The sequence below is a fragment of the Mauremys mutica genome, unplaced genomic scaffold (genome assembly GCF_020497125.1).
Source record: "Mauremys mutica isolate MM-2020 ecotype Southern unplaced genomic scaffold, ASM2049712v1 Super-Scaffold_100214, whole genome shotgun sequence".
NCBI lineage: Eukaryota > Metazoa > Chordata > Testudines > Geoemydidae > Mauremys > Mauremys mutica.
The window spans coordinates 407,368-417,760 of record NW_025423289.1 but is presented as its reverse complement, the minus strand read 5'-3'; the positions used below and the strand labels follow the sequence as shown (position 1 = coordinate 417,760).

At 47.1% G+C, this 10,393-nt stretch overlaps 1 non-coding gene across 1 annotated transcript; it reads left to right on the top strand.

Annotated features, from left to right (window-relative positions):
• Positions 1-10,073: 10,073 nt before the first annotated feature.
• Positions 10,074-10,145, top strand: TRNAE-UUC. Its single transcript has one exon. It is a non-coding gene; the product is annotated as a tRNA-Glu (tRNA).
• Positions 10,146-10,393: the final 248 nt, after the last annotated feature.

Sequence of the window (10,393 nt, the reverse complement as noted above, 5' to 3'; positions counted from 1 at the left end):
TGGAGTCTTGTTCTTCACATTCGCGGTGCGAGTACAGAAGGGGCTGGAGCTCTGACCAGGGAGGGCATTACTGGTGGGCTTTGTGCTCTGTGGCACTGGTTACTGCTATATTAGTGTGTATGGTCCCCAGTTAAGGCATGAGAGGGAAGATCAAAGGCTCCCTTCCTCTGGACTGCATGATGTTTGTTGAGGGGGCGGGGGGATTTTAATTGTGTCAGCCGGCCTGAGGACCACTGGTCCCATTTTCCCAACCTTCAGAGGAAACATTTTTACAATGAGCACTACCTGGCGCAGGTCTGTAGTGAGGTCGGCTTAAAGGAGCTCACTCCAGCCACAGAGGGGGTTCACCTTTCTGCGGGGACAGACCAGGACTCGCATTGACCGGATTTATGCTTAGCTTTTGTGTCTTTAGCATGTTGCTTCTCAGATTCTTTCTTGGCCTGACTTGTTACACTTTGACACTTAACAGGCCAGAGTTTGTGCACCTTCCTATTATCCTCACTAGGATCTGATTTCCAAATTTTGAGGAATGACTTTTTGCCTCTAACAGCCTCCATTACTCGGCCGTTTACCTAGAGTGGCGTTCTGCTGGTCCTCCTATTGTCGTTTCTGATTTAGGGCAAACGTTTCATCTGAGCCTCTAATTGCGGTGTTTTTAAACGCTCTGCATGCTGCTTGCAGGCACCTAACACTTGTGACAGCAGCTCCTTTTAATTCCCATCCAACCATCTGTACTTATGCTGATAGGTCGACTTTAGGGCTTTAACTTTGAGCGGTAGCTGAGAAGATGGTAAATCGGGCAGAAACCCGTTGGACAAACCTCTTCATTTCCTTGTTATTTTCTGACTTCTTCATTCATCCCCTTTTCCTTATTTCCTGGCTCAGGCGGGGGCCTGCCAGGGAGCAACCTGGCATCTCTGGCTGCCTGGGCTGAAGGCAAGAGGCAGGCCTGGGCGTGGTGAGGGCCTCCTGTCCCGTAATGAGGCCGCACTGCTTCCTGGTCCCCTTTTCCCACCCACACCGGCAGGCAGCTGCTGTGGGAGAACACGAGGGAGGCTCTCGGGGCGCTAGGCAGTGCTGTGTGGCTGTCAGGGGAAAGAGCCTTCTTCTCTAAAGATGGCTGGCAGAAAGGTGGTGCTCAGCTCTGCAAGTGACCTGCCCAGTAGCCTCGCTGCCAGGGGATGCAGACATTTCTGTAAGGTGCAGAAAGACGGTATTTGGCTTCCAAGTTAATATGAGAAATATGCATTTAGGAGATGGAATTTCCATTCTTTCATCAGGGCCCCAGTGGCCTAATGGACAAGGCAATGGCTTTGTAAGTCAGAGATTGTGGGTTTGAGTCCCATCTGAGGTGAAAAACTGTTTCTACATTGCAAGGAAACCTTGGTCTTATTTTCACCAAGGAAGCTGGGAGATGTTTGAACACAAAATACTGCATCTTGGGAAAAATCCCCCAGAAATGGCATCTTGACAAATGCTTTCTAAACCCATCAGTAGCAAACAGTTAATACTAGTCTTTGTCTGAGACTAGGAAGGGGAGTGTTTACTCCCACACCTCAGTGAGTGAAACAGACAGAAAAAGAAAGGCTGTTCTGTAAGAGAAGGGATCTGTCTGGAGATAAAGCAGCTGTGTGAGAAGAAGAGGTTCAAATGGGTGTTAGATGTTAGTTAGTGTTAGAGGGTTTATCCCTTCACCCTCCCATTACTGGGTCCTTCTTGCATACACACAGAGCAGCAATACCCAAAGTCCCAAGGTGCAAACAATGAGATGTTTATTGGATTGAACTTCCAGCAAGCAATGATTCCAGTTTCCTTCCTCAGTGTCCCCATCCCAGCCCTGACGCCACAGAGCCTTGCCTGTGTCCCTGTTCCCATTCTCCCCCTTAGCAAAGCATAGGACATATGGTGACACATTTCCTGATAGGGCCAGGCCTCAAGGTGGAAGGTGTTGATATTCCATTTGTCCCCGTGCGTAGTGCAGTGCCCTGCACCTTCTCTCGTACGGGCTGCCACACCTGTTCCAATTAGTGTTCCAGACTTCCCACTATAGTGGGCCCGGGAAGCTTGGGTCCAGGTTGTCTAGTACAGGGGGGAGGGACTTACTCTATTACTTCTCGGTTATTTCCATAGGCAACGTAACACAAGTATACTTAGCAATACACCAGCCGCTGTAACAATCCACAGCAACACCAAGAGACCTGAGCACTGCAGCATGGTCCAACATCCTGGCCACCACCAAAACACCTCCTCTCCTCCTTTGACGGGGTCAAGCTCTTAACGTGCCCAGTTGCAATACGCTGCCGCTGCAGGTTTTCGTGCTTTTGTCCATATCATAAGTCCATTGAATGTCCACAGAGAAATGGGTTATTGTCCAAACCAACTTAACCACCTGGTGTGGAATCAGGCTGTATGCGCTGGTTCGATTATTCATAGCAGTAAGATTCACAGATCTATCTGTGCCCCAAAGCCCAGAGAGCAGTGTGTAGTGTGGAATTTGGTTAGGGGCTGGTGTAATTGTGCCCCCAGTAATATGGACATTTCCAGCAAAACACCTCATACACAGTACACCCAATTGTCCACCCTTTGCCACGGGCCATTGGGTGTGCTCCTCCATGGCCATCAGGGAGGGGCACATTCAAACATCTTCTCTGGATTTACACCATTTTACACACCCCTCCATTGATTCCCAGTGAGCAAATCCCCTTCTCATTATTCCCATTCGGCTTGTGGGGCCCACCTTAGCTGCTGTTCCATTTCCAGATACCACGGTAACTATTACACAGGTGCTGGCCTCCTAGTCGAGCATTTTGAATTTCCATACACATCTTCCCCCAGGTCAGCCTTTTGAAGCCATCCCCACCCACGTCATGAGGTTTTCTGTTCATTGAAACACAACAATGCTAACAACAAGACAAACACCACAGACAAACAACACAAAACAGAGATTCATGGTATTCTGGGTTAGCTTTTGCTGGCACCAGCTTCCTTGTAGAGTGTCTGAAAAACAAAAGAAACAATTTCCACACACCCCCCCCGGTGGGGACAGATTAGTGCTTAATAATAATAATACCACTTCCTTTTACAAATTTCCTTCCTAATTGCAGGAAAAACAGAAGAATTCCCTCCAGGCTGTCCTTATTTAGTTCTATCGTCAGATAGTGAATTACCCCATTCACGGGTCATTTATGAAATTCATGAGGTGGTGTGCCTCAGTTTCCCCTCTTGTACAACAGACACGGTTTGCAATAGTTTCTCTGCTGTACTAAGCTTTAAGTTTATCCTCAGGTAACAGCTGAGAGACAGCTTTAGATTTAGCTTTAGCACTGTACATACACACATACACTCCTTAGGGTTAACCTGTCCCCCCTATTTTCAGGCTTGACTTGTTTTTTCCCCTCCCTTTCCTGGAGGGCCACAATCTGAGTCTTCCAGTAGCTTGTTTGCTGACCAGATGTATTTATTATTTGCAGCTTCTTTGTGCTGCCACTGATGGGCAGTTCTCTCCTTCCCCCATCAGTTAGGTCATTTGCATTCACACCGGCTTTCAGGCTTGGCTTTTGGCTCCAAAGCCATCAGCAGCTCAGAGACTGTCTTAAAAGGGACACAATCAACTTCCACCCGAGTTCTGTTTACTTTCCACTTTCATCTTCTGCTTCAAAACACACAGATCTGAAAAAGAAACACAACCTATTGTGGCTCCCTTTGGAGCCCTAATAGGGTTTGAATTAAGTACCATGTTTTGTTTGCATTTCTTTTACCCCTTCTCCAATATACACTGCACACGTCCTCGGGATATGCACATTCCTTCCATAGTTTAACCTTCATAACATTATATTACAAACCATAAGTCTCAGTTTAGGTTTTTAAAACCTTACACAATTACACACAACATTTTGTTTTGTCTAACAGCCCTTGCACTGCAATATTTTTTTTATTACACAACTGTACCCCAATTACACGTCCATCTTGTACAACCAGAGACAGCCAGGGGCAGGCCAGTTAAGTGCCAATAGAAACCCCGGACATTCCTTTAGTGATTTTGCTTACATTGCCAAGCAGTCAAATCATTTTGATGAGATTATCTCTCCGCCTGCTGCCTGCAGCCGTCCCCTATAGACCATTTCTGTGGGCAAAGGGCCCATTTCCCCTCAGAAGGTCTGTAAAGGTTTCTCGGGACAAAACAGAGTGGTGGTAGTAGCCACTTTACCTGACCCTCTTGTATAATTTAATTACTAAGCTTCCATCCAACGTGAGTGCACAGAGCTGCACATACAGTTACATTTATATAACTGGGTTTTATTATTAAACCAAAAATTGCCCTTCTTGTAACACCACAACTGTTACCTTCTACTATTTCCACAACTCCCAAATGTTTACTTTCTTCCAAACTCTGTATTATTAATTTTTGCAAAACCCTGGGCGGCTGCACTGCAGTTGTGGGGTGACTCTGCAGGGGGAGAAGCTGCGGTGGAGCAATGTAGAGCAGGTGCAGGAAGGAGCCGGGGTCACTATTCACATTCTGAACTGCACAATTTTCCAAATTTGGGAATGTCCGAGAACAATTCTAAGGGGAAGGTGAATGCAGAGCAGTGACACTGGAGGTGCCCAGACCTCCAAGGGGGGCGGCGTGGAAATTAATAATGGGAAGATCATTTGTGAAATTAATCATCACTGACAAGATTTGTCTCTTCTTATTTCATGTTATGGTGTTATTTAGCGGAATGAGGACATATTTTTACTATGTTAATTAAATACTTAATTTTATTTAACTGAGCCAAAAACTTAGCGTCACTTATTTTTTCTCTGTCCTAACAAGAACTAAATGAATTTTGTGACTTTCTGGAAAGTGCAGCGAGATTAAATATGGGGAATTCAGTCTCTGTGTTTGTGAGCTGATGTTTTCCTCTCACAGGTCAGTGCCTGCATTGAAATACCAAGAGGGATCTAAGGGCTGGTGTACGCTGGGCACAGGGGTGTTTGCAGAAGGGGCGGGGCAGGGCGTTAGGCTCCCCCAGCTGGCGGTTCATGCCCTGCCCATGGTGTTGCAATGACAGAGGCTGCCCAGGCTGCACTTGTAGCGAGGTTCCCCCACTAGGTGGCCACGCAGAGGCTGCAGGAGACAGGCAGGTGGCAGCAGGGGAAGTGGCGACACAGGAGCTCTCAGCTTTGTCATTGCTGTTGTCTTAGTGCCTGAGCATCCATGGAGCAAGAGCTGGTCTCACTCTGAGGCTGTCTACACTTAAAATACTGCTGTAGCACTGTGGAGTAGACAGTTGCTACAGTGAGGGGAGGGGTTTTCCATCCCTGTAATAGCTGCATTGGCAGAACAATCTTTCCTTTCATTTAGCACTATCTAACCATGGCTTAGGTCAGCTTAATTATACTGGATCCAGGGGTTTTCACACCCAGAAAGACGTACTTGTTAGAGGGTTTATCCCATCACCCTCCCATTCCCTGGTACCTTCTCATGTGACCAGAGAGCAGCAATGCACGAAGCTCAAAGGTGCAAACAATTCAATGTTTATTGGGGAAAACTTCCAGCAAGCAATGATTCCACTTTCCTTCCTCAGTATCCCCCTTCCCAGCTCTAACACCACAGAGCCTTGCCTGTGTCCCTGTTCCCCTTCCCTGTTCCTATTCCCCCCCTTAGCAAAACATAATTCCAATTCCCCTACCCCCATTCCCATTCCCCCCCTTACTTCCTGACTGACTGCAGACTATATAGTAAAACTGGAGTTCTGCTTAGCTATACCCTAACCAATCATTTTACTGAAATGTAACTAACCAATCCTAACATACTGTAACATGATTATCTAACCAATTATACCCCACCACCTTAATTGGTTTACACCCAACAAATTAATTATACAGCAGATAGAAACAGTCACAGCACCAGACAGAGATTATACAGACAAGCAATAGGAAAGTAGGGACTACAGTGATAGAACAACACAGAAATGAGGATTTCACACCCCAGCTATTGATCAGTGAGTTCCTGCCAGACAGGATGCTATCAGGGTAGAGATTGTGGGTGCTGGTTGCTTAACTGTCTGGCCCACAGAGCAGGATTTTGAGGTTCACCATTACTCTCTGAGAATGCCAGCACCCATCTTTTGTTCACTTAAAATGCGAGCAGGGACATTACAACACCACAGAACTCATGGAGCTCCAGGAAACGTGTAACTTTAGGTCCAGGTGAGTGTGTCTAAAAATCAGCTGTGCTGTAGAAGGTCTCTAGGAGTCGAAAGAGATGTGCCCTCTCGACCTCCCTAAAGAGTTCATCAACTATTAATGAAAACTAGGGTTGATAAGTCACATTCTTTGTAGTATCTGGATGGTGGACTGGTTTAAAGTGCTAGTTATAAGACTCTTTTTTTCCAATCCCTTGGGTGTTCTGGTCTCTGCATAGAGATGTGGTTTCACATCCCACTCCTGACATTACCATTAATTCTCTCAGCAGAAAATGGCCTCACTTCAATCTCCTTTGGAACAATAGAACCCCATTTGCTTAGCTTTTCTATTCCAGTAGTTGTGAGAGAAGCTCCAGACCAGGGGGAAACAGGGCCTGTTCTCTCGACCCATCAATTTTTTGTCTTCCTTCATTCCAAGCCATTTTCTCAGATACATCCGTATTTTCCACACTTTTATGAAACTTTAGGGTCATCATTTAATTGCCACACAACTGTACTTATGAAGTGAAGTGAAACACAACATTTTTTGGATATTCTTGCAGAAGAGTTTTGCTTTCTGACCTGGAACTGAACAGGGGCTACCCAAGGGGGACAATGCTGCTCCCTTTTCTTGGCTCATCCAAAAAACATAAGTTCGTGGTGCCCTTTCTTTCCCTGTTCTTCAAACACCTGTCAGGGATGGCCTAGGGAGATGTGGTCCTGACTCTCGGGGTCCCTCCCTGCCCCACCTTTCTATTGGATTCTATTGTGCGGGTTTGTGCTGTGTCGTTGTTCCACGCTGAGCTGTTTTGCACAGTGCCACTTTGCACTCTGACGCATTGTTTCGTGTTGTATGGTTTTTGCACTGCCTTGTGTTGCGTTGGTTTGAGCTGAGCTCTTTTGCAGTGTGTCATTTTGCCCCATGGGGGCGTTCATTTGTGTGGTGCTGAACTGTCGGGCTTTGCACTCCTACGTGTTGTCACTTTGTGCTGTGGAATGTCAGTTCACTCTTTATTGTTAGATGTTAGATTGGGGTGTTTCCACTTTTGTTGTTGTTTATATTATATTGCGATGGCATCGAATTACAGAACTGTACGGCTGCAAGGGCCCTGGAGAGGTCATGAAATCCAGCCCTCTCTGCTGAGGCAGGGCCAAGCAGAGACGATGCGTCGGGGCCATGTGGGGTCAAGTGCCCACAGCAGCCGGCCCAGGCAGGGAGCAGAAGGAGGGAACCAGAGCCAGAGCCAGTTGTCTATGGGACCAAGTATATGTAGAGTATCCTCGACAGAGGTTTGTTCAACCTGTTCTTAAAAACCTCCGAGTACAGAGACTCCACAGACGCCCTTGGGAGCCTATTCCAGAGCTTAACTACACTCAGAGTTAGAAAGCTGTTCCCAGCTGTGACGTTATTGATATAAATTGGGACCATATAGAACATGGGTTGCAACCAAGGTCCTGTAGTGGCACCAAATCTTAAGTAAAGGGGGTCATATAAGGTGTCTAAGACCAGGTTCTGGGTTGCTGGTTATGATTATGCTGTCTGTATGTCTGTGTATCATTTTGTAGTTGAAGTTATAAGTATTGGCTCTGTACTGTCTGTATTTTGTATTATGCTCTGCTTCTGGGAAATATCCCAGACAAGCTGGTGTTAGCCCTGCCTAGCTGGCTTGATGGCCCATTAAGGACCATCAGCTAAACAATTGACCCATGGAGAGAAGGCAGACATGCCTTGTGACTCAGCAAAGTATGCAGAGACTTGTCCATGCGACTGCAGACTCCATTTTGCTGTAATTTTCCACAGTGAGGACAAAGAGATTCTTACACCTGGAAAAGTCTATATAAGGCTGATGAATCATCTCCATCTTGTCTTCAATCCTGCTTCTGACCTCTGGAGGGACTTTGCTACAACCTGAAGCTCTACACAAGGGACTGAATGACCCATCCCAGCGGGGGATGTATTCCAGAGACTTGATTTGAACCTGCAGTTTACTCCATCACTGCTGCAAGCCTGAACTAAGAACTTTGCCATTACTGTATGTAATTGATTCCATTTAACCAATTCTACCTCTCATCTCTACCTTTTTCCCTTTGTAAATAAACCTTTAGATTTTAGATTCTAAAGGATTGGCAACAGCGTGATTTGTGGGTAAGATCTCATGTGTATATTGACCTGGGTCTGGGGCTTGGTCCTTTGGGATCGAGAGAACCTTTTCCTTTTATTGGGGTGTTGGTTTTCATAACCATTTATCCCCAGGACGAGTGCACTGCTGGTGATACTGGGAAACTGGAGTGTCTAAGGAAATTGCTTGTGTGACTTGTGGTTAGCCAGTGGGGTGAGACCAAAGTCCTTTTTGTCTGGCTGGTTTGGTTTGCCTTAGAGGTGGAAAAACCCCAGCTTAGGGCTGTGACTGCCCTGTTTGAGCAATTGGTCCTGATTTGGCACTCTCAGTTGGGTCCCGCCAGAACCGCATCGTCACACCAGCATCTAACGTAAATCTCCCTGGCTGCAGATTAAGCCCATTACTTCTTGTCCTACCATCAGTGGACATGGAGACCAATTGATCATCATCCTATTTATAAAGACCAAACTTTTCTCTCTGCACTCATCTGTTAAATGGTTATTATCCCCTCTTCTTGCCTGGGGTAGAATGGAAGAGGAGAAAATTCTATTTGTTCTCTCTTCATGTTTTATTGAAGCTCAGAGAGGAAGGAACCTGATCTGCCTTAGACTGTAGAGCGGACAGAGAATTTATTTCATTTTGGGCTGTGACTATAAGCATAAGAGTGACACCTAAGAGCTGTTGCTGTTGCCCAATATGGGGCTTAAACTCATGCTGGGAGGATTAAGAGTCTCATGCTCTACCAACTGGGTTAGCCAGATTTGAAGTCAGTCAAGTGCCCAGTCGCAGTGTAGAAGGAGCCCTGAGGGCATTTATTTGCAGAGCTGAGGTTCCCTATCTGACATTTGCCTTCTTTCCTGGTTCGTTATTTCTCCAGCAAGCAAACCGGAGCTGTCACAAGGCTGGTTAGATGCTGCTCTCTAGCCCAGAGAGCTGGGGTTGATTTAACATGCTGTCGCCATCAGCTGGTCAGAGTAACCGGCGGGGAGGGTGGAATTTAGGATTCTCCCACCAAAGGGAGGTGCTGTTGGACTCATCTAGTGGGGGAGAGTCTGAAAAAGCTTCTCAGCTCCCAGAGAGGGGGTAGACAAGCCAGTTCCCCCCACACACACATTTTCACAGGGAATCAGGTCCCCTGAGGAAAAACTCAAAAGAAGCCCAGGCCCAGGAGTGTCAGAGAAGGGAATCACTGTTTGCCTTAAGAGGTGGGTGAGGGAAACCTGCAGGTCCTTAGATCCCTCCAGCGCCTGATAGAACCATTTGTGGGGAAGGTCTGGGGAAGCGGAGGAGGACAAGGAGACGGGAAAAGGGCTTGCAGCTGTTGTGCAATCCCCATGCTCCAGCAGAAGGGTCCGGGGGGCTCAGCACTCAGAACTCACAAGATGGCAAAGCTCAGAGCCCCATTACACGGAGTCAGACTGTGATCAGCTGACACCCAGGGGGAGCAACACCCCTCCCTTGGTCTCTGTGCCAGAGCTCCTATCAGCTCAGTGTCCTTCCCGCAAGAGTCGGCTGCTGAGAGGGTTGCGATGGGGTAAATGAAGGCAGAGGAGGATTGTTCCTCATGGGTTTTTTTGTGTGTCTCTGTGATCCTGCTGGAGGAAGCATCACTTGAGTTTGTTTCAGTGGCTTGGGTTGGGCTCAGGTTGTGACCCTGAGTACAGGGGTTCCTGCACTTTCTGCTCCTAGCCCCTCAGGGAGTGGACAATGGAGCAGCTTCAGAAAGTGGATAGAAAGTAGCCTAAGAAAGTGTAGCATAAGAGAGAAGAAAAATAACATCAGCTCCCTGGTGGTCTAGTGGTTAGGATTTGGCACTTTCACTACCAAGGTCTGGGTTCAATTCCCAGTCAGGGAAAAATGACTTTAAACCAAAAATACTTCAGTTATTCTTCACTTGCAATGTTAAAGAAGCCATGGTTTTGTCCTGATTTCCCCCATCTTCCCAGTGTCTCCATGGCAGGGCTGGCTCCAGGCACCAGAGCACCAAGCAGGTGCCTGGGGTGGTCAATGGAAAGGGGAGGCTTCAGCAGCAGTTTGGCCCTCTTGGAGGGAAGGACTTGCTGCTGATTGCAGCTTTTTTTTTTCCCCCTCTGCTTGGGGCGG